Below are 25,642 nucleotides of genomic sequence, written 5' to 3'. Positions count from 1 at the left end.
CTCTCCTGTGAACCTTGTAGAGCCCTCCCTCCTGGAAGAAAGGATATTTCAGAGACATGGCTTAGCCACAGCCTGGGGGATGAAGCTGTGATGGTGGATCATGAGTTGTGCTTGGAAGCTCAGTTGATAGAGCAGTTGCCCATGAAAGGTAAAGGTCTCAAGTTCGAGTCTTGGTCTGGTACACAGTTTTAATCTGCCAGGAAGTTTCATATATGTGCACACTCCACTGTAGAGTGAACAGGGGACGAAGTACTTGCAGAATTGAAGCTGTGAGGACAGGTCATGAATTGTGCTTGGGTAGCTCAATAGGTAGAGCACTCACCTGCGTAAGGGTTTCTGAGTTTGAGTCTCGGTCCAGCATACAGTTTTAATCTGGCAGGTAGTTTGCAGGAATCGTGTTTGGCCATCGGGCCTATGGAAATGTTACATTTTTATATGTGTGGTGTCTCTTCTGTCAGATATGTCATTGGCATATGACAAGTTGGGAATGTGGGACAACCGAGGAGCATCTCCTGATGGCCAAGGTGGTTAAGGCATCCATTCTAGGGAAACTGAGCATCCGAGTTCGAGTCCCTGTCTGACATAAATTTTCAACTCGCAACACTGATTAATTTCAATGCCCTAATGTGGCTGCTGTCAAAAAAACTTCAGTATAATTAGCAGCAATTTCTTTTTTCCATGTGGCCTTATTGTCATGTGTTCTGTTTATTTGCGAAGTAGTAAGCTGTTGATTCTGGAAACCACTTTACTGTAGTTTCTTTCCGCTAATCTGTTTCTGAACTTTTTGACGTGCAATAAATGAACAGCCATCACTAAAACGTCTGTTTCTGTCATCTCAATTCTGTAAATCACAGGACTTTATTAATGTGGTGACAAGTGGACTACTGGTAATCAACTTAGAATTTAACTTATACAAGTGAAAACCTTAGGCCACTCCATGATGTGTACTAAATGAAATACTGAGGCATGTCACCAAGCCTAACTCACATTCGATAGGAGAGGGGTACAAGCAGTTTAAAGCAATAGTTTGGAGCTGATTAATTATCCAGAATACATTTTAATCCACGAAGAAGAAGGGGGAAAAAATCAATCCCCACTGCTTAATGAGAGGAGCTCTGGGAACTTAGTAGTGTTTCATACATCAAACTTCAAGCATAACACTAAGCAAACCAGACAAAAAACTAGTCACCTGCATGAGACATCATGCTGATCCTATGTAACACTGACTCAGTTCAGCAAGGAAGATATTCCACAAGCTTCTTCAGATATGCCATATCCAGCTGAAGCCACTAAGTGGGCTGTAGATACTGTAGAGTTATGGCACTGTGGGGATGTTGATTTCTATATTTCAACTGCTGTTCCAGACACAACCAGAATTTTATATGGAGTTAAATTAGATTATTTACTTGGTTAGTCGAAGAGTAATAGTGTGCCTAAGTGTTTGTCAAACCAGAAATGTCTGAACAGCTCAGTGAAAATGGCCATTCTCATCTTCGAAGAAGAGAGAGTCGGCAGTATACTTGTAATGAAGATATAAAAGAAAAGACAAAACCTGGCCATTGTGAATGTTCAAATAAAAGTCTTAGTTCATGTTCTCAATAATGTGTGTGAATGGGCCAAAATCATGGTACTGAAAGATCTCCAGTACATCACAGAACCACCTCCTGCCTGACCTGTACCTCGACAAACTGCAGATTAAATGCCTCATTGAACCACTGATGAATTCAAAGCTTTGGATCATTTGAAAACAGGCAGAGTTTACATTAGATGTACTTTTTGTTCCAGTAGATCCTTAGCGAGGAGATCTTCCATGACATAAAACTTAAAAGTTAAAAAAAATAATCTTAAATTTAGTTTTGTTTGAAAGATAATAAATAACTTGTGGCAAAACACATCAATGTTCAATACACTGAGGTTTGTCTTATGCTATTGTAGTCATAATTCATAAACAGAAAAATCATTTCACAACATTTATTTATTTTTAATTTATTTTATTTATTTAGTCCTTCAAATCCTACATGTATAGAATAGGATATTGTACATGGTTAGGTATTTACAAGATAAAATACAGTTTGTATTGCATTCCTAAGGACTAGATATTGAAGTAATTTAGCAAAGAATCATACATACAACAAACACTAGAGGCAACATACAAAGTAGAATATTCATAATGCATCTTAGTTTTGTTGTTTGGCTTCTAGGTACTCTGTCAGACTCTAAAAGCAATGATCAATTAAATATGCCTTTAGTTCAGCCTTAAAACTACTTAGTATGCCTACTGATTTAATATGGTTAGGCATATTATTGTAAATTTTTATCCCAGTATGTAGAGAGCCTTTTTGCACAGTGATGTTCTCACCTGTTTCATATGAAGTTCAGATTTTTGCCTTGTACTGTATGCATGTATATCTTCATTTTTTTAATCAGATATCTTGGTGTCTATCAATATATTGTCTGATGAAAACTGATGTTTCGTAGATAAAAATGCAAGGAAACGGAAGAACTGACGGTTTTTTGAATATGGGTCTATATGATATCATATTGTTTACCTCTTCAATAATTCTTAACATTCTCTTTTGCATCCTGAAAATTTTAATATTTGTTGTTGCATTGTCCCAAAAGATTATGCCATATTTAATTACAGAATGCACATAGGAGTAGTATACATTTAACAGGCTGGCTTTGCTGCAACAAGCTTTTAAGATCCTTATCATGTAACAGGTTTTGCTTAGTTTTCTTTGCAAATATTCAGTGTGTTCCTCCCATATTGTATTGTTCTGGAGCCAGAGTCCCAGAAATTTTGTGCTGTCAATGCTTTCAAGAACTTTGTCCCTAAGGTCTATTTGCATGTTTGGGTGGTGTCTTTCTTTTAGATTATACCTGTAGAAGTTCAGTGCTACTGTCATTTCTTTGTTTATAATTAGCTTGTTATAGCTGAACCACTGTTCTACACTGTTCATTGTTTGGATAGTGGAGTCTTTTAGTTTTTCTTCTGTTTTACCACTAATAATGAAGCTTGCATCGTCTGCAAATTGGAGGGTAGTTTGGCAATACTTGTTGTACATCATTGACATAGAGGAGAAACAGAATGGGTCCTAATACTGATCCTTGAGAGATGCCGTATTTGACATTATCACATCCTGAATAGTTGATGTTGTTGTGGTCTTCAGCCCTGAGAATGGTTTGATGCAGCTCTCCATGCTACTCTATCCTGTGCAAGCTTCTTCATCTCCCAGTACTTATGCAACCTACATCCTTCTAAATTTGCTTAGTGTATTCATCTCTTGGTCTCCCTCTATGATTTTTACCCTCCACTCTGCCCTCCAATGCTAAATTTGTGATCCCTTAATGCCTCAGAACATGTCCTACCAACTGGGCCCTTCTTTTTGTCAAGTTGTGCCACAAACTCCTCTTCTCCTCAGTTCTATTCAATACCTCCTCATTAGTTATGTGATCTACCCATCTAATCTTCAGCATTCTTCTGTAGCACCACATTTCAAAAGCTTCTATTCTCTTCTTGTCCAATATATTTATTGTCCATGTTTCATTTCCATACATGGTTACACTCCATACAAATACTTTGAGAAACGACTTCCTGACACTTAAATTTATACTCGAGATTAAAAAATTACTCTTCTTCAGAAACACTTTCCTTTGTGTTGCCAGTCCACATTTTATATCTTCTCTACTTTGACCATCATCAGTTATTTTGCTCCCCAAATAACAAAACTCCTTTACTACTTTAAGTGTCTCATTTCATAATCTAATTCCCTCAGCATCACCCGACTTAATTCGACTACATTCCATTATCCTCATTTTGCTTTTGTTGATGTTCATCTTATATCCTCCTTTCAAAACGCTGTCCATTCCGTTCAACTGCTCTTCCAAGTCCTTTGCTGTCTCTGGCAGAATTACGTCATTGGTGAACCTCAAAGTTTATATTACTTCTCCATGGATTTTAATACCTACTCCAAATATTTCTTTTGTTTCCTTTAGTGCTTGCTCGATATACAGATTGAATAACATCGGGGACAGGCTACAACTCTGTCTCACTCCCTTCCCAACCACTGCTTCCCTTTCGTGTTTCTTGACTCTTATAACTGCCATCTGCTTTCTGTACAAATTGTAAATAGCCTTTCGCTTCCTGTACTTTACTCCTGCCACCTTTAGAATTTGAAAGAGAGTATTCCAGTCAACATTGTCAAAAGCTTTCTCTAAGTCTACAAATGCTAGAAACATAGGTTTGCCTTTCCTTAATATTTCTTCTAAAATAAATCGTAGAGTCAGTATTGCCTCACGTGTTCCAATATTTCTACGGAATCCAAACTGATCTTCCCTGAGGTCGGCTTCTACCAGTTTTTCCATTCGTCTATAAAGAATTCACGTTAGTATTTTGCAGCTGTGACTTATTAAACTGATAGTTTGGTAATTTTCACATCTGTCAACACCCGGTTTCTTTGGGATTGGAATTATTATATTCTTCTTGAAGTCTGAGGGTATTTTGCCTGTCTCACCAAATGGTAGAGTTTTGTCAGGACTGGCTCTCCCAAGGCCGTCAGTAGTTCCAATGGAATGTTGTCTACTCCTGGGGCCTTGTGTCAAATTAGGTCTTTCAGTGCTCTGTCAAACTCTTCACGCAATATTATCTCCCATTTCATCTTCATCTACATCCTCTTCCATTTGCATAATATTGTCCACAAGTACATCGCCCTTGTATAGACCCTCTATATACTCCTTCCACGTTTCTGCTTTCCCCTCTTTGCTTAGAACTGGGTTGCCATCTGAGCTCTTGATATTCATAGAAGTGGTTTTCTTTTCTCCAAAGGTCTCTTTAATTTTCCTGTGGGCAGTATCTATCTTACCCCTAGTCAGATAAGTCTCTACATCCTTACACTTGTCCTCTAGCCATCCCTGCCTAGCCATTTTGCACCTCCTGTCGATCTCATTTTTGAGATGTTTGTATTCCTTTTTGCCTGCTTCATTTACTGCATTTTTATATTTTCTCCTTTCATCAATTAAATTCAATGTTTCTTCTGTTACCCAAGGATTTCTACTAGCCCTTGTCCTTTTACCTAGTTGATCCTCTGGTGCCTTCACTACTTCATCCCTCAAAGCTACCCATTCTTCTTCTACTGTATTTCTTTCCCCCATTCATGACAATTGTTCCCTTACGCTCTCACTAAAACTCTGTACAACTTCTGGTTTAGTCAGTTTATCCAGGTCGCATCTCCTTAAATTCCAACCTTTTTGCAGTTTCTTTAGTTTTGTTCTACAGGTCATAACCAATAGATTGTGGTCAGAGTCCACATCTTCCCCTGGAAATGTCTTACAATTTAAAACCTGGTTCCTAAATCTCTGTCTTACCATTATATAATCTATCTGATACCTTATAGTATCTCCAGGATTCTTCCATGTATACAACCTTCTTTTATGATACTTGAACCAAGTGCTAGTTATGATTAAGTCATGCTCTGTGCAAAATTCTACCAGATGGCTTCCTCTTTCATTTCTTACCCCCAGTTCATATTCACCTACTATGTTTCCTTCTTTCCCTTTTCCTACTCTCGAATTCCAGTCACCCGTGACTATTAAATTTTCATCTCCCTTCACTACCAGAATAATTTCTTTTATCTCATCATACATTTCATCAATTTCTTCATCATCTGCAGAGCTAGTTGGCATATAAACTTGTACTACTGTAGAAGGCATGGGCTTCATGTCGATCTTGGCCACAATAAAGCGTTCACTGTGCTGTTTGTAGTAGCTTACTCGCACTCCTATTTTTTTTATTCATTATTAAACCGACTCCTGCATTACCCCTATTTGATTTTGTATTTATAACCCTGTATTCACCTGACCAAAAGTCTTGTTCCTCCTGCCACCCAACTTCTCTAATTCCCACTGTATCTAACTGCAACCTATCCATTTCCGTTTTTAAATTTTCTAACCCACCTGCCCGATTAAGGGATCTGACATTCCACACTCCGATCCCTAGAATCCCAGTTTTCTTTCTCCTGATAATGACGTCCTCTTGAGTAGTCTCTGCCCGGAGATCCAAATGCAGGACTATTTTACCTCTGGAATATTTTACCCAAGAGGACGCTATCATCATTTAACCATACAGTAAAGCTGCATAGTAGTAGCTGATTTTGTTGTGGTCAGTAAATTGCACTTCAACCACCTGTTTCTCACCACATAGGTATGTCCTGAGCCACTCATTGGATATACCTCTAATTCCTAATTGGTAAAGCTTCTGCAGTAGTCAATGATGTCAAAAGCTTTAGGTAAGTCAAGACGTATGCTCGCCACAAACTCACTTGCATCCAGTTTAGTAAAGATTTCATTAAGAAATTCAAATATTCCACTTTCAGTTGAATAGCCTTTCCTGAAGCCATCCTGTGAGAGAGAGAAAGAATTTTATTTTTATTTAGGAAATCAGACAATCTCTTATAAAGGAAATTTCTATAATTTTTGAAAATACAGGCAGTAGGGCTATTTGTCTATAATTTGAAACACATTCTGGGTTTCCTTTTTTGAGCAATGGTTTCAGTTTTGCTGTTTTTAAGCATAAAGGGAAGGTTCCTGGCGCCAGTGGGCTGTTGTACAAGTGTGTCAACGGTTCAGTTAAGGCAGGACAGCATTTTTAATATTTGCATCTGGTATTACATCAATTTCACATGAGTAACATGTTTTCAAAGTTTTTATAACTGATAAAATTTCTTCAGTATTTGTGGGTGAAAGGAACAATGATGTAGACATTTCTCACGCTATTGGATGATGGAGGTATTTTGTTGTGTTCTTCCAGTCCACTAAACAACTGTTCACTTATGTTTGCAAAATATTTGTTGAAGGTCCCTCCAATTTTTGTTGGGCAAGAAATCATTTGTCCTTCATAACATAAGTTTCACTTGTTGCTTGATTTTTTATAGCTTCCCATATAGCCTTAGATTTGTTTTTTGAATTTTCAGTGTATTTGTCATTTGCCATTGTTTTAGCTTTCCTTACAATATTTTTGAGGATGCCCTTGTAATTCTCCAGGTACAAATGAAATGCATGAGGCATGTTCTATGTCTTTGCTATATTGTATAATCTTCTTTTCTCTGCACAAGAGATTCTAATATCTGTTGTAATCCATTTGTTCTTTTTAAGTTAGGTTGACATTTTTGTTTTTTAATGGAAATGCCGCTTCAAAGTATGACATGAAGATTTTCATAAATTTTTCAAACATTTTGTTAGTATTTTCTCAAATATACACTTCATACCAGGTTTCTTCACTTAGTCTCTGTATAAAAAAGTTTATTTGTTTGATAGTGAATTTTCTTGTTTCTTTTACAAGTTCCTCTTTCTAGTCGTTTCACTTGGTGTGTGTAAAGCAACAAACTGTGCATAGTGATCACTGAAGCCAGTATTAAGATTTCCGGCACAGAAATTGGGATTTACATTAGTGTTTATTATATCTGACCAATAGTAAAGCTAGTTGTTGGTGTAACTCTTGTAGGGGAACCTGTGGTGGCTTTTATGTTATATGTTTCCAGTAGGGCCATTAAGCTTTGCTGGTCTTTTGAGATTTCTTGAAAATCAATATTGACATCTCCACATATGATCACTGTTTTGTTAAAGTTTTTTATAGTATTTAAAGCTGCTTCTAGTTGATGACAGAAATCATTTATTTACAATCATCACATTAGTGTACTGAATTTGTAGAATGGGAATTTGAAAAGTCCGCGCAAAAATAAAAACTATTTACATGTTTGGGGTAAACCTTTTTTATTTTTTAACATAGTCTCCTTTTAGACTTATACACTTCATCCAATGCTGTTCTAATTTGTTGGTCCCTTCCAAATAATAAGAATTGTCCAAGTCTGCAAAATAGCTATTAGTTGTTGCAATCACCTCCTCGTTTGAATAAAATCTTTGTTCCGCAAGCCATTTCTTCAAATTGGGGAACAAATAGTAGTTTGAGGGAGCTTTGTCTGGAGAATAGGGGTGATGTGAAATGAGTTGGAATACTATTTCCATTAATTTTGCTACCACAACTGCTGAGGTGTGTGCTGCTGCATTGTCGTGATGGAAAAGGACTTTTTTGCGGTTCAATATCCAGCATTTTTCTTGCAGCTCGGTTTCCAAACGGTCCAGTAACGATGAATAATATGCACCTGTAATAGTTTTATCCTTTTCCAGATAGTCGATAAGGATTATCCCTTGTGAATCTCAAAGGACAGTAGCCATAACCTTTCCAGCCAAAGTAATGGTCTTCGCTTCTTTTGGTGCAGATTCTCCCTAGGTAAATCCATTGTTTAGATTGTTATTTGGTCTCAAGAGTATAGTATCCATGTTTCATCCACAGTGATGAAATGACACTTATAAAGTCCTGTGGATTCTTCCTGAGAAGCTGCAAACCATCCTTGCAACACTTCACACGATTCAGTTTTTGGTCAAGCATGATCAATCGCGCAACCCATCTTCAGATAGCTTTCTCATGTCAAAATGTTTATGCAAAATATTATGTACCCATTCATTTGAGATGTCCACAGCACTAGCAATCTCACGCACCTTAACTCTTGTGTCATCCATCACCATATCATGGATTTCATCAATGATTTATGGAGTCGTAACCTCCACAGGGCGTCCAGAACGTTCAGCACCACTTGTGCTCATGTAAAGCACTCTGTCTTCAGGCCACAAGTGGTCTGCCGGGACCATCCCACCTCCGTGTCATCCTCCAATGGTGCCCATATAGCCACTCAGAAAATTTTGAAACCACTTATAAACTGCTCTAATAGAAGGTGCAGAGTCACTGTCATGTTTCTCAAGCTTCTCTTTAGTCTCCTGAGGCGCTTTGCCTTTCATAACATCATGTTTATTCACCACACGAGTTCTTTTTCATCAATTTTTTGACAGTTACTCGGCTTCCTTGACTCACACGAATGCCAATCACAAAGAAAAAGACCGATATGGCTGAAACTTGGTGTGCATTCTTTCCAAAGATGCTACTAACTAAACATGATCTTAATATGCACCGTTACTGCCATCTCTCGGACTTTGCATGGACTTTCCAAAGGCCTCCCCCCGTATGAAAGTCAGATTGTACTAATACATTATTTGATATTATTAGTAACATATACACACCAGTTGGTTCTGCTAAGAAATCGATTGATGGAGTAGGAGTTGGGCACCAATTAATCTTATAGGTTTCTCTTACACTGAACTTGATTAGTAGTCAAATTGTTTGTGGCTGCTGGCAAGTTATTGAAACATGTGTTTCTGAGTAATGGACACTTTTTTCGACCATAGTAAGTGACTAAAAGTGGCTGGTACAGTGGGATGTGTCGTCTGCGATGCACATTGCAATGGTTTGCAGAGAGTAGATGTAGATGTAGATTTGTGAAGATCATTCTTATTTCCAGTATTAATTCCATAAACTGAGCTGTTGGTTTGAAAAAATGTTATACTTTATTATGACAAATTTCATTAAGAAATAAATGTATTAGAAAGCAATAGTTAGTATTCATTGTTCCCTAACCAGGCCTCTGCAGAATGTTCTTGAGTTCATACCACAAATAATTCTTATTACACATTTCTGCCCCCCGAAAAATTTAGCATGGGTTGACAAGTTAGCTCAAAAAATAATGCTGTGTGACATTGTGGAATGAAAGTGAGCATAGTATACCAGCTTTTTAATTTATGTATCACCAATGTCGGGCAGTATTCACATTGAAAATTTTAGTTTGTTTAGGCACTTCAGCAGCTCCGTGGTATGCTCCTCCCAGCTGAATTTAATTTTTTTCAAAGTTTAGTGACAAAGAATTGGCTAAGACGACATAAATGTTTTCTTGGCATGGTACCACATCATAATGTATAAAAGTACTGCTGCTGGATGAAAACCAATGTTTCGGCTATGGTTGCAGCGGCTTTGTTCTGGGTCTACTGGTACATTCTAGCTATGTTGTTACTGTTCACTGTGCATGCCATTATGTCATCATTTTAAAAAGATGGTTCATTTCATTGGTTACTTAAGGAAGAAGGTTACTATGGTGGAGGGAGAGCCAACAGTGAATGGGATCAATTTGCCTGCTTACAATTTTGCAAAGTATCTAGCCTGCAAATTAAGACATCTAGCTGGCAAGATAGACTCTTATGTGAAGAACTCAATGCACTTTATAGAATGCCTAAAGGGAGTAACAATTTTACATATGGACATCATGGTCAGCTCTGACGTGAACTCACTATTTATCAACATGCTAGTAGATGAAACTATTCACATCCTTCAGGAGCATGTCCTGCCAGACATATGTGACCTGGAAGCGTTTGAAGCAACGGTTCTTGGTTCAGCTCCTTTACATCCATGCTGCTGGTTCAGATATGTGGATAATGCGGTCGCTATATGGCCACATGGTGAAATGGAGCTACACAAGTTTCATGAATATTTGAACAACATGCACGGGAAGATATGATTCACACTCGAAGTAGAGAAGAATGGTGCAATTCCATTTCTAGACATTGAAGTATACACGACAACAGAGGGCACACTGGGGCACAAAGTACATCAAAAGCCTACACATACAGGCGGGTATCTGCACACCCAATCCTACCACTACTCAGTGCACAAGAACTCTGTCATCCATTCTTTGGCAATCTGTGTGCAGTGCCTAAGTGATTCTCAAAACATAGCATCAGAGATTAAAAGGCTACGCACAATGTTTCTAGGCAATGGCTGCAGCCATAAGTTGGTCCACACAGCCTTGTAGATGAAGAAAACTAAGCAAGGTAAGCAAGAAATAGACAAACTGCAGCCAACAGTGCACTTACCTTACGTGAAAAATGTTACTGACCAAATAGACAAACACCTTTGCTGGGTTGGGGTGCAGCCTGTTTTTTATAGTGGTCACAGGATCCAGGACATGCTAGGCTCCTCTAAGGTCAAGGTGGATGCATTACACACTGCAGGCGTGTACAAGGTGGAATGTGAATGTGGAGAGGCATAGATCGGTGAGAATGGCAGGCCAGTAGCAACATGCATTTGGGAACATGAGTGCTATATTCATCTAGGGCAACACAACAAATCTGCAGTGGCAGAGCATCAGCAACATTGCAGAAACGAAATAAAATTCAGCAAAGTCTGTGTGTTGGCCAAGCAGCCGGTTATGATGAAACGCAAAATCAGAGGGGCCATCGAAATACTTAAACACCCTAAGAACATGAATAGAGAGGATGGATTCAGACTTGCCCCATCTTGGCTGCCAGCAATCAGAGCCCAACAGACAGCACAGTAAACATGAGGCACGAACACTACTGGTGAGTAACTGCCGCGGTGCGGCTGACATCCAGCATTTGGTAAACAGGAGCCAACTTCTCATTCGACAGTGAACACAAGTCATGGTGCATAACACAAGAGCCAATAGACAACAGAGGCTACGTACGCTCCCCCTCCACTGCAATAACCTATTAAAATAAAGTTCCCTCTCCTTCTTCCTTAAGTAGCCAATGAAATGAATTATCTTTTTAAAATTATGACGTAATGGCATTCACAGTGAGCAGTAACAACAAAGTATAAGGGACACTGCATAGCTAGAACGCACCAGTAGACCCAGGAGAAGGCCATTGCTACCATGACCTAAACTTTGGTTTCTATCCAGCAGCAGTAGTTTTATACATTATGACACAGTACCATACCCAGAAAATTTTTATGTCAATTGACTGTGGCCATGGAAGCCTACACAGTTAAAATTGGCTAGGCGTCATTTATTAATGTTCATAAAAATTGCATTAACCAAAATTTCTAAAACTATACTAGATTTGCTACTTATTGCAATATTTGCATCATCTGCAAACAAAACGAACTTGACATCTGGTAGTGTTACAGATGAAAGGTCATTGATATACACAGGAAAAACTAAGGGGTCTAACATGGAACCTTGAGGAACACTGCATGTAATTTGGTCCCAGTTGGATGATGCCTGATAGCTTAAAACAAGTCTCTTTCCTGATGACACCCTTTGTTTCCTGTCAGAGATGTATGATTTGAAGCATTTTGCAGCAAATCATGATCTGTTGGACTACACTGCACACAACTTCAGTTAGATACTGTCTGATTTCTGTGTTTGGACCACTGAAGACATGTAGCTTTGTATACCACCATGAGCAATAGCCTTTTGCCAGATATGCAACTACAAATGTTCATTGCATGTAGTCTTCTTTGCAGTGTGTGGAGACTGGTTAAGATGGATCTGGAGTCACTGAGAGCAGCAGTTCTTGTCAGATTGGAAACTGATCGCCACTGACAAGATATGACATTTGTGTTGGTTAGGTTCTTTTAACAGCTACTGGTCTTATACACTTTTGTGAGTGGTATACAATTCCTTAGATATGTTAGTCAGTCTACTTTGATGCACCCAAAAATCAGGCAACTTCATTCATGGTGTGGTCATCAGCACATCCCAAGACTGTACTTCCTTTATGGCATTTGTCATGTCTCCACTTTGGACCCATCTTACTGTGCTGATTTTGCACAATTAGCTTGCACACACACACACACACACACACACACACACACACACACACACACACACACCGCTTCACTGTTATGACTCATATCAGCATTGGAAGGTCAGTGCAATTGCTTGGTACCATTTTTACACCAACTTCAGTGCTTCAGAGTGACAAGTGTGCTCTTTCGTGGGGATTACTAATACAAGGGCTGTTCAAAAAGTATCCAATCTTATTTTTTATTGTTGAAACCAACAATGGTACTGGGGCAGATGCACACTCTATGTTTGTTGGCATACATAGTATGCATGCCTGATTTTTCATAAGTACAGAAACAACCAGTTGCTGGCTAGCCATTTTAAGCTTAGCAATTCTCGGCTTGGAACAATCCGCAAGATTTGATAAGTATTTATGGATGAAGCAATGGGGCCCACACAGATCAAGGAGTGGTCATCAGTGAAGAGTGAAGCATGTTTGGATAGGCACTCAGTATCTGCATTTGAGGTTGTTATTGATCAGGCAAGGACCCTTGTGATGCAGGATAGACAAATCATGATCAGTGGACTTGCTGATAAGGTTAAAATTAGTACTGGATCCATTCATTCAATTTTAATGAAACATTTGGATCTCAGGAGGATCTCAGCAGAATTTGTGCCAAAGTTGCAACAGCTGAGTAGAAGCAGCTACATTTAGAAATAACACATGACATACTGTATACTGTGAACAGTAATCCCGGCTCTCTAAGCAAAGTGATCACTGCTGATGAGTCCTGGGTGTATTGGTATGACCTGAAAACGAGGTTCCAGTCATTGCAAGGGAAGCATCCATCATTCTGTGAGGAAGGTCTGCAGCAATGTGAAAGTCATGCTGACCATCTGTATGACTCCAGAGACATGGACCAAAAAAAAAAAAAAAAAAAGGTTCAAATGGCTCTGAGCACTAAGGGACTTAACTTCTGAGGTCATCAGTCCCCCTAGAACTTAGATCTACTTAAACCTAGCTAACCTAAGGACATCACACACATCCATGCCCGAGGCAGGATTTGTACCTGTGATCGTAGGCGGTCGCACGGTTCCAGACTGTAGCACCTAGAACTGCTTGGCCACTCCGGCCGGTGACATGATCCATCAAAGTATGACCCAGAAGGTACTAGTGTCTAAGCAGTACTACCAAGGGGTTCTGTGATGCCTTTGTGAAGCAGTGAGACTCAAATGGCTGGACTTGTGGGCAGTCGGTAGCGGACAACTTCACTACAATAACACACCCGCTCATCATTCTCAATTAATTTGGAGGATTTTGGCCAAAAGCAACACAACTGTGATTTGTCAGCCTCCTATTCGCCTGATCTAACACCAAGTGAATTCTGTATTTCCCCTAAGCTGAAAAAGACTCTGAAATGGAACAGGTTTCATAACATGAAGACGTCATACAGAATTCGACAGAGCAGCTGTGCACCATACAGCAGAAGCTTTACAGCAATTCTTCCAGCAGTGGCAGTAGTACTGGGAAAGGTGTGTAGAAGCTGAAGCTTTGAGGGTGACGAGCGTCAAACAGTTGTATCTGAATAAAGAGTGTTTTTATGAATAAAAGTTGAATACTTTTTAAACAGCCTTTGTATTCTGTTCGGTGATGTTATGTATAGCTTTTTTTGTTTGCACAGATGCTAATGTACTAAAACTTTTATGATACTGTTATCCTACTAAGAAGCATTCCAAGTCTGCAATAACATTTGATAGAAATATCATGAACAAATTATATATTGCTATTTGTTATTATTTCCACAGAGTGACGAGGAAAGGAAAGATCTGATATGGCCTTACGAGTTGAAACAAAAAGCTTAACACATAAGAAAAGTCCTGTTGTTTCTATAAGTGAGAGCAAAGCACAACACAAAAGAAAAGTCAAGAGTAAACCAATTGATGGGAAAGAAGTTGTGTGTTTGATTTCTCATGACATGATTCGAGAACTACTTGTCCCGAGTGAGGAATCTGATCAGCATCCAGCTGTGATGAAGAAGAGTGAACTGGAAAATCTGAAAACACATTTGCAGGTTAGCAGATAAGTGTTTTGTGTATGTATGTATTATTATTATTATTCACTTTTATCTTTATCTGCACATTTTAGACATTGCAAGAACAGTTTCTCTTAAAAGTGAACACTGTCTTGTTAACATCTTTTTTTATGTTTTTTTTACTAGAAGTCAGAAAAGTGAAGAAGAATATATTGGCAGCACTGTTACTTTATAACAGTTTTAGTCTCGACTTATTTATTATCATTTTCTCAACATACACTGATCATCAGTTGCATTATATCATCTGCAATTTGCTTTTATCACAAGAAATTTAGAGATAAATGTTTTTGTAAAGGTCTTTTTGTGATGAACATGATATTTTTGGAAGGAGAGCTTGGGCGATGTACATTTTTTACAGTGGCACAGTAATCATTGTACATAATTACAGATAGACAGAATAAATGTTCAATACTTCCCTTTAGGAGGTGAAATCCTGGTATGCCAACAGACACATTTTAAAGTGGGATCACTTGTGTAACTCCGGTACTTTAGTGATAGCGAATTATAGACAACACAGTGGTACAGAGTACACAACATACTTTATTTTATAGAAACTGGACACATGCAAGGATACATGATATTACACACTAGTGTCACAGAGCTAAGTGAACTGCTGCCATCAAATGTCAGAGATGAGACCAAGAGTTGTTTTCTCTTGTCATCCATGCTAACATTCCCACAGAGTCCGCTGTCCCATCCGCCACCCAGTAGTGCAGAGCAAACAGTGCAGCGGTGATGACCGGGGGGGCGGGAAGTACTGGCGAGGTTGGCCTGGTGCAGGATGTAGAGATGATAGTCACAAAAATGGGCAGATGAGGGGATGACACAGTCCGTGCCACTGAGCATGGAAGGGGGAGGTGGGGAAGATGTATCCCCTGGTATGTGTGCATCAGGTGCATCTGTGAGGGCTACACTGTCTGGAAGAGGCAGGGGAGTGGTGGAGATGGGCAAGCGTCCATCATCGGTGAAATGTGCATGTAGAGCTGTGGGGTCGATGTTATAAGGTGAGGTGAAAACGTCTCAGAAATTGTGTACTGGTGGCTTAGTGAGACCGTGCAGTCATCGTGGGCCCCTGTGGCTACCAGCTCCTTGTCTGTAACTGTGAGCTAAGATCCTCCAGGTGGAAGCAGCAGACGTTGATTTGCATCCAGAAAGAAGGGGATGCAGTCACAAAGGGAGGAGTAGGTGGAGTCTGTATCAGGGGGCTCATCTATTAGATACCAGGCAAGTTCCAGTTGGTTGATGGAGACCGTGACTGGCTTGCAGTTAAGCAGAACGTCATAAGTGTTGGGGCTGAATCGGAGAACTCTGTGCAGGCTCGAGAATGGGGCTGGAGCGTGGTGTGGACAGTTTCGTCATGCAACAGGATGTAGTCACCTATAGTTAGGTCTCTGGAGACAAAAATTTTAGGGGGGGGGGGGGGGGGGGGAGAAATATAAAGGTTGGCAATGTGAGGCCAGACACTGTCAACCAAGGCAGGAAGCAAGGTTGGCATTGGGGGTGGTTGGAAGAGTCGAAATCACTGGGGAGGGTTAGTGTCTCGCCCTATAAAATCTTGGCTAGTGAGGCACTAAGGTCTTGTTTATGCTCCTTGTGGGCACCCAGCAGCACCCACAGGAGTGCATCAGACCACTCATCCCCATGGCACATAACAGCGGCCTTTAGGGAGTGATGCTAACTCTCGACAAGCCCATTAGCTTGAGAGTGGTAGGTGGTGGCTCTGTAACGGGCAATGCTGCATAGTTTACAGAGTTTGGCGAACAGCACCCTGTAGGCAGGGTAGCCAAAAGACAGGAACCAGGTAGACAACAGAGTTATGACAACTGTTTCAGCTGGGATGTCTTGGATGAGGGTAGCCTCTACCCAGTGTATTACCTGGTCAGCAATGGAGGGGAGGTAGAGGTAGTTGCCAGATGAAAGAAGGAGGCCAACCAGATCGACATGAATGTATTGGAACTGTCATTTCAGTATCTGGAAGGTGCCTAGTGGGAGCTGAGAGTGCCAGGTGGTTTCACATTGTTGGCGCAGTACACAGGCCTTCATCCACAACTTAGTCTCACTTAACATGGGAACAAATGTATCATTCAGTTTGGGGCCAAATGTATTGCTCATTTATAAGGCAGGTAGTGGGTTTGACACCGGGGTGGGTGAGGTTGTGAAACAGGTCAAAAATAATTCTGTGGAATTGTTGTGGGACAAGTGGTTGTGTGCATACCTGGGTCACATTGCAGAGTACAGGGGAGTTGAATCAGGGATAAACTTTGGGTTAATGATGAGGGTAGGGAGGGCATCGTTTAAGAGGTCCTATAGCTGAGGGTCATCTTGCTAAGCCTCCGTGAGCTTGTTGAAGTCAATTGTGGCCAAGATGGTGCCGATGCATGATAAGCAGTCAGCAACCACATTGTCTGCACCTTCTATGTGACAGATGTCCATAGTGAATTCCATGATTTATTCAGGTAACGGTAACGGTGGGGCACTTGTCCATGGGTAGGTTATAGATGGCGTTGGCCAGAGCCTGTGGGTTGGGTAAATGATGAAGGGATGTCCTTCAATATCTTCTATGAAATTCTGCACAGCCTCATAAATGGTCAGTTGCTGCTGGTTGTAAGCCAACCTCTTGCTCTGTGCCTCAGTCAGATTGTGGGAGGAGAAGGACAAGGGTTGACTGGAGTTGTTGACCTCTTGCTGAAGGACAACTCATATTTCTATACTGCTTGCATCAGTGGTGATGGACAGGGGAGCTTCTGGAACTGGGTGAGCTGAGGTGGCTGCCTGTACCAGATCATCCTTTATAGCTTGGAAGGCGTGTTGGATGTCCATGGTCGATGTGAGCTTCCTGTGACTGGTGGTATTTTTGTCTTTGAGGGCCTGTGTTAAGGGTTCTTGCAGGGCAGTAGTGTGGGGCAAGTGATGATGATAGAAATTGACTGTCCCGAGGGATAGATGGACTTCATGGTAGTCGGGTGGTGGCAGTAGGTTACAAATCAGCTTGGTGCACTCTGGTATTTGATGGATGCCAGAAGTGTGGCCCAAGAAGGTGACTAACACCTGACAGAGTTGACATTTGTAAGAGCAGATCACTACACCATTGGCTTTGAGAGTGCTGAGAACTTGTTGCCAGTGGGCAGAGTGTGAGTTAATGTCTGGTCAAAAAATGGGGATATCATGTGGATATATGTAACAAAAAAAATTTAAAAAGCAGGCTGCCTATAAAGCATTGCCAGATTTATGCAGTCTATTTTGGACCATAAGGCATAAAATGGAACTCAAACAATCCAAAACGTGTGGTGATCGCAGTCTTGCAAATCTCATTTTTGTACATCGGTATCTACAGATATGCTTCTCACAATCAATTACTTTAGTGCTGGCAAGATAGTGTGTGAAGTCTTGGATATTAGGAACTGGGTAACTGTCCACAATTTTGCCAGCATTCAAGGCACAATAGTCCTCACAAAATCAGGCAGATGGGCGATACCCAACTGCTGTCTACTGGGTGAACATTGCCTGCATGTAACAGCTCATCCACCACTGCCTTCACCATGTGGAGGCAGTCAGGGGATCGACATCTGGGGTGCCGACTATGAGATGGACTGGGTGTAGTGTCAATGTGGTGTGCTGCACCATTGTTGATGGCTGACAAGATGAAAAGATGATATGGAGTTGAGGCACTGGTTGGGCATTTTTCAGCATGGGCGGTGTGGAGGTCGGTGTCCCAAGGAGCATAAATGACATCAGATGTCAACTGTAGGCTGGAACTGGGTTGGCTCAGCAAGGCTGCAGATGAGTGGCATAGTCAGCGAGCTGTGGAGGTTCAGATGCAACGTGGCTGGCAGTGTCACGTGCAGATTGCAACACCGTATGTAGGTGCTGGCTTGGCTTGGGAGGTGGGGGCTTCAGAGGCAGCTACAAACTGGAGCTGTGCTGTGCGCATGCGAATGTGCTGCATGCTCGGTGAGCTGTGGGAGTTCAGTTAGAGCACAGAAGGCAGTGCTGACTGCAGGTACTGACTTGGCATGGGCAGTGGCAGACTGTGCAGGCATGGGTGTGTTGTTGGTAAGGCCCTTCGCTGCAGGTGCAGGACAGACTGGGAGGCAGCATACTGGGCAGATGCAGACTCGGCACAAATGGCATTGTCTGGCATGGGCCCAGGGGTGGTGGAGGTGAGCAGCAGCAGTGCAGTCACAGAGTGGATGACAGCAGTGGTGAAGGAGTGGGCACAGAATAAGTGGCAGGTGATGTACTGACCTGAGTAAACAGTGTGGTGGGGGCAGCTGTGTCAGGTGACACGACTTGGCAGGTCTGCAAGCATAGGCAATAGTTGAGGAATGGACGTGCTCGAGGGTGGAGCGAGCCTTTGCAAGTTCTGCCTGTACTGTTTGGATGCAACTACGTAGGGACGCATTGCTCTATCTGCGGCGAGTGAGTGTTTCTTGCATGCTCATGTGCTGTTGACAGATGTGTATTATGCGGTCAGCGCAGTCCACACACTGCTGTATGTATCATTGCATGGGCATGTCTGAGAGTGAAGGAGCGTCGGGTGTTGGCATAGATGTGTTAGGGCAGTGGGGCGGTTGGGGCACGTGTACTGTCAGCAGCATGGTCAGGAGTTTGCATGCAGTAAGGGTACAACGTGAAAAGCCACAGGACATTAGCACCTAGGACTGGTTCCTTAACATCAGCAATGATGAATGACCATGTGAAGGGTGTAACAAAGCCAAGCTCTAAAGCCCATGTCTGGATACCCCTACCAGCAATGGGGAAGCCGATAGCGGTTGTATAGTGAAGGCACGAGTCTTCAGATGTAGGCAAAGCAGGCTTGTGAGGTTTTGTGCAGTCCATTGTTGATCAGGCAACATAGTCTGCTGATGTGGTCAAGGAGGTACAGACAATTGTTCAGAGTGTGGCATCAGAAGCTGGCTGGCAGGCAGTGACTTTGTGTGTGTTGTGGCGGCTTACGTGTCGCACACAGCTAGGGGCGCCTCTTGGAGGCTGTGAGATGAGCTTTGGTAGTCAAAATGTTGACGAGAGAGGCACATAGTGTGATACCAACAGAGGCAAGACTGCATGTGCAGTGCTGATACACCGGGATTGACAACTGGAGCCAGTTTTGTTTTGTAAACACAGGGCAGTGGCCACTGTGATGTCAGCATCAGGCAGGGCTGCTCGGCAGCTGTTGGTGGCTGCAGGAGGTTATGTGTGTGGCAGAGCAGCATGCATATCCATATGATTGTTGGGAGCTTTGTTGATGCTGTGCCTATCTTGAGAAATGGTGAAAATGCAGTTGCACGGGGACAGATGGGCATTGACAGACTGGTTAATAGTGATGAGTAAAGTCATCTGCACCTGGAATGGGAGCTTGACAATCCAGCTCATTCACAGCACCTCACTGGGAATGATGCATGGGTGTGTTGTGCTCTGAAGATGCTGACGCAATTCTTCCTGTGAATGTTATTATAAAATACATGGTGTAGTTGTCCTTTGGGAGTCCAGGAGGGGCATCATAACAGCATTGTTTTAGTGGTCCTATACTTCTCCATGGAAGGTTATGCCAGGGTGACAGTGTAGATAACATCAGCATGGGTGCCAAGGTGGCTGAGTAAAGTGATGTACTTCATGTCGTCCATCACAATGACGCTGGAGGTGAACATACTTTCGACAATCATGAATCATAGGTGCGGATTGCAGTAGCATCAGCTTGGAGCAGTTGATTGTTTGATTCAGAAATGTGATTGGAATACGGCCGCACAACATGGGGAGAACTGTGGGTGGGTGGTGGCTGGTAATGCAGGCAGTTGGCCAGACCGGTGGACTAATGGCCCGCTGCGCGGCATGGATGAGACAGCATGCATATCGGGTTGACACATGTCTGGCGTGTATGATAATGGCCGTGACACGGTTGACATGGATCAGTAGTTGACAGAATGAGGGGTAGACATTACTTTGTTAGAGTCTGTAACTAGGTTAGTTAGGGGATTGTCAATTGCATTGCATTGTTGTGCCCCTATACTTTGCAGTGAGGCTGCAAATTATTTATCATTTGTCATTAGAGGAAAAATGACCACCACTTACATCCTACTGAGAGTGTTTCAAAATTTCTACATTTTTAACCCAAGTATAGGGATTTTATATTTCAGAATATCTTGAAATTTGTGCTCATTGCTGTACTAACCCAGATAGGGTAATCAGTGAACACAAGTAATAAGTAACAGACAATGTTTCCCAGCATTTATGATGAGCTGTTAGCTTAGTTTCTCATTTGTGTTTCTCACTAGTACAAAGGTACTATCTTCCATTTTACTTGTGACGTACCATATAGCGGAGATGCCGAGTCGTGATAGGCACAATAAAACGATTCACACAATCATAACTTTCGGCCATTAAGGCCTTTGTCAGCAGTAGACACACATAAACACATGCACACACATACTCACGCAAACACAACTTGCACACATGTCTGCAGTCTCAGAGAGCTGAAACTACTAGTGTGTGTGTGTGTGTGTGTGCATGTTTGTATGCGTGTCTACTGCTGACAAAGGCCTTAATGGCCGAAAGCTATGATTGTGTGAATTTTTTTATTGTGCCTATCGTGACTCAGCATCTCCGCTATATGGTGAGTAGCAACTTTCCTTCTCTGGTATTGTTACATTCCATCCTGGATTTTCCATTGTTTGATTACTTGTGACATACTCATAGAGTCAAATAAAACAAATTTCCTTGTAACACTGTTATGAAAGGGTTAGTTGCTACTCACTATATAGTCACAGATAGGCGCAACTAAATATCCTTTTCATAATATTGTTACAGTCCATCCTGGATTTTCCAATGTTTACTTTGTAACTAAAATTTTATGTATAATTTTAACTTTTTATTTTACTGTTTTATTTTTTACTATTTATCTTAAATATATTTTAATTTGCCGACATCTTGGCAAGTAATATACACTACTTAAAATTTATATAAATTTCTGTTATTATTGTAAATAAATGTTGTTAAAACATAATGATTTACTATCTGGGTATTGGCAGGCTGCTGCTCCCCAACTCACGTGCTATCTACTGTAAGCAAGGTTACTTAAGTGGTGTTGAGGGTCACTATATTCATTTGTTGTGTAGCTGGCTATATGTCACATCAGTATTTATTCCTTTATGTGAATGTAGTAACTTCATGGTCTTAGAAGCTGAAAGAGTAGTTTGTCTCAATATTGTAATTATATTGTTTGTGAGCATGTCATCTGATGATGGACAATGCCTGAAACACATTATGAAAAATTAACATCTAGTGACACTACTTTTTGTGGTCTGTCAACTCCTTTACAATCATATTAAAATGATTTGTTAGCAGTATCTTTTACAGAATGCATTTCTCTAGTCTTCTGACAATAAACTGAAGTCTGCCACATGTTTTACTCATAACTGAGTCTATGTGACTGTTCTATTTCATAACACTACAAAGTGCACTCAGTTGAGTTGACCAATACCAACTGTGACCCATTGATACCTTAGTCATAGGATACTGCATTTTCTTCATTTTTTCAAGTGTACACTTATACATTTTTGAATATTTCAAGTAAGTTACCAATCTTCGCACAGCTTATAAATCTTATTGAGATCTGACTGAATATTTGTGCACCTTTCTTCAGACACTGCGCGATAGCGATGGAAATGTTACCGATGATGGTGTCACTAAAGCAGAGTTACTAAATACAGATTTCCATATTTCCTTCACAAAAGAAGAAGTAAATACTCCAGAATTTGCAACCAGAACAGCTGTTAGCATGAGTGACATAAAAATAGATATCTTATGTGTTGCGAAACTACTCGAATCATTTAAGAAAGGCAAGTCTTCCGGTCCAGATGGTATACCAATCAGGTTCCTTTCAGAGTATGCAGACACAATAGCACCTTTCTTAGCAATCATATACAACCACTCACTTGATGAAAGGTATGTTCCTAAAGACTGGAAAGTAGCACAGGTCACACCAATATTCAAGAAAGGAAATAGGAGTAACCCATTGAATTACAGACCCATATCACTGACCTCAATTTGCAGTAGGATTTTGGTGCATATACCGTACTCGAACATTATGAATCATCTCGAAGGAAATGACTTATTGATATATAACCAACACGGATTCAGAAAATATCGTTCTTGTGCAACACAGCTAGCTCTTTATTCCCATGAAGTAATGAGTGCTGTCGACAAGGGATCTCAGATCGATTCCATATTCCTAGATTTCCAGAAGGCTTTTGATACCGTTCCTCACAAGTGACTATTAATCAAATTGCGTGCATATAGAGTATCGTCTCAGTTGTGTGACTGGATTCATGACTTCCTCTCAGAGAGCTCACAGTTCGCAGTGATAGACAGTCAATCATCGAGTAGAACAGAAGTAATATCTGGCGTTCTGCAAGGTAGTGTCATAGGCCCTCTGTTGTTGCTGATTTACATAAACGATCTAGGTGATAATCTGAGCAGCTCCCTTAGACTGTTTGCAGATGACGCTGTAATTTACCATCTAGTAAAATCATCAGACAATCAATTCCAATTACAAAATGATCTAGAGAGAATTTATGTATGGTGTGAGAAGTGGCAATTGGCAGTAAATAAAGAAAAGTGCGAGGTCATCCACATGGGTACTAAAAGAAATTCGGAAAATTTTGAGTATACAATAAATCGCACAAATCTAAGGGCTATCAGTTCGACTAAATACCTAGGAATTACAATTACAAGCAACTTAAATTGGAGAGACCACATAAATAATATTGTGGGGAAGGCAAAACAAAGACTGTGCTTTGTTTGCAGAACACTTAAAAGATGCTACAAACACACTAAAGAGACAGCCTACATTACACTTGTCCATCCTCTGTTGGAATATTGCTGCGTGGTGTGGGATCCTTACCAGGTAGGATTGACGGAGGACATTGAAAAAGTGCAAAGAAGGGCAGCTCATTTCGTGTCATCGCGCGATCGGGGTGAGAGAGCCACTGATACAATACATGAGTTGGGGTGGCAGTCACTGATACAAAGGCAGTTTTCTTCATGGTGAGATCTATTTACAAAATTTCAATCACCAACTTTCTCTTCCGAATGCGAAAATATTTTGTTGCATAGGCAGAAATGATCATCGTAATAAAATAAGAGAAATCAGAGCTTGAATGGAAAGATTTAGGTGTTCTTTTTCCCACATGCCATTCGAGATTGGAATGGTAGAGAAATAGTATGAAAATGATTCGATGACCCCTCTGGCAGGCACTTAAGTGTGAATTGCAGAGTAACCATGTAGATGTAGATTATAGATAACTGCACCATCTGTAAAAAGTCGGAGGTTACTGTTAACAGTGTCTGCAAAGTCATTAATATGCAACATGAACAGCAAGGATCCCAAAATACATCCCTAGGTCATGCCAAAATTGACTTAGAGTGACTTTCACTTGTATTGTTGGCAGTATCAGAATTTTGTCTGCTGAACATAAGTGCTAGCTAGCCATTCTCTCTCTTTGTAATTTTCTAGTTTTCTCTCAGGAATGTTCCTTTTGAAACAATTATTTGTTAAAGCAATAATGCTTTAATTAGCTGTGCTATATATGCCTCACATCCTCTTCATTTTTCTTGGAATTATAGAAACTGTTTGTTAACAGCTACAATTGAAGGCAAGCTTATCTCAGATAAAAAAAGGGCAACCAATCCCTTTGATTTGTATGTATTTAGTCCAATACATCTGGCAATCCTAGATGATACAGGGGGTGGACAAAACTATGGAAGCACTGCAAGAAATGCATGCTTGAATATAAATGCAGATGCTAGCCAAGCTTGCAGGTTGTACTGTTGTGCTGGACCATCAACAGCACCTGTCCAATGTCCTCAATACGTTGTTCTGTGTGATTGTGAGTGCATTATGTTGGAGCTCAGTGCATTTGATCATAGGCAAGTTGTTGATGATTGCATAGTTAGTGTTCCCATAATGAAGTTAGCTGAAGTGTTTGATGTTTTAAGAGGTACTGTGTTTAAGATTTATATTGCATACAGGGAAAGCAGAAAACATCATCTGCCAAGTCACAAAATGGACAAAAGTGTGTGTCATTGAAGACTATTGTGATGAAAAATAAGAGGACGACAGTTGCAAAAGTCACTGTAGAAATGAATGTTGCATTTGTGAACCCTGACAGCATCAAAGCAACATGAAGGGAGCTCCATATGTAGGGAATTGCAGGATGAGATGGACTCCAAAAAGCACTCATCAGTGATGCAAATACGTGTAACGTATTGTGCATGGCAATGTGTTGTGTTTTTGGAGTTTCGTTATTTTTGCACATCCTCCCATGTCTTCCAAAACATTTTACAGGTCTCAAAATTCTTCTGCAGCTCATGGATTGCTTTGTTACAGTGCAGTGTGTTCAGCCTGTACACTCAAATCTGATATATGATAAAATGAAGAACTGCACTGTATGTGTCAGGATTCTATGATGATAAACTAAAAAATTTCTGCTAATGGGGAAAGAAAACTATAACCATCCCATTGATTCCTCAGTCCTGGTGAACCACATTATCTTCAGACTCTGCTTGCATGTTTGCTTATGGATCACAATGATGCTGCCATGTCCCTTCACAAGTTGCTGAAGCTTTTCATGAAGTTGCATATCCTAATGTTACACTTCAGCAGTCTTGGCATCTACCGTAACAGATGTGGTATATAGAAGCAATGGTGAATGAACTACAGTTACACATTCTCCATACTTTTGTCCATCAATTATTCAGAATTTTTCCATTAAATTTTTAATCGTTTACATGACAATATTTAATGTGGAAATGCAGTTGTTCTTAAACTATTAGAACAACCAAAATGAAATTGAATTGTCAAAGTATATCTTCATTCAGGTGTCTTCTTAAACATTCTGTGGTTTTACACAGTGGATTTCAGCACTGCAGCCTGCTCAGAATGAACCGTCTCTGTTTTTCATGTAGGGTTGTTTACCTTTCACTGTTTTTTCTGCCAGTGTTGGCAGGCACATAGTCATGTATCTTTAACTAACTTACAGAACTTCGCCAGGGGTAGTGGTTTCCTTGCATGAAAATAGTGAAAATACC

General features: G+C 40.7%; 1 protein-coding gene across 1 annotated transcript in view; it reads left to right on the top strand.

Moving 5' to 3' along the window:
* LOC126354623 (cilia- and flagella-associated protein 45-like) overlaps nucleotides 1–25,642 on the top strand; it is a 168,917-nt gene that overhangs the window by 14,439 nt on the left and 128,836 nt on the right. The window contains exon 2 of the mRNA XM_050004387.1: nucleotides 14,271–14,536. The gene's annotated coding sequence lies outside the window, so the exon portion shown is untranslated. The remainder of the gene's footprint in view (nucleotides 1–14,270; nucleotides 14,537–25,642) is intronic.

The sequence above is a fragment of the Schistocerca gregaria genome, chromosome 3 (genome assembly GCF_023897955.1).
Source record: "Schistocerca gregaria isolate iqSchGreg1 chromosome 3, iqSchGreg1.2, whole genome shotgun sequence".
Classification (NCBI taxonomy): domain Eukaryota; kingdom Metazoa; phylum Arthropoda; class Insecta; order Orthoptera; family Acrididae; genus Schistocerca; species Schistocerca gregaria.
Note: the sequence above shows the minus strand (reverse complement) of the source record. Positions and strands in the feature narration are given on the sequence as shown.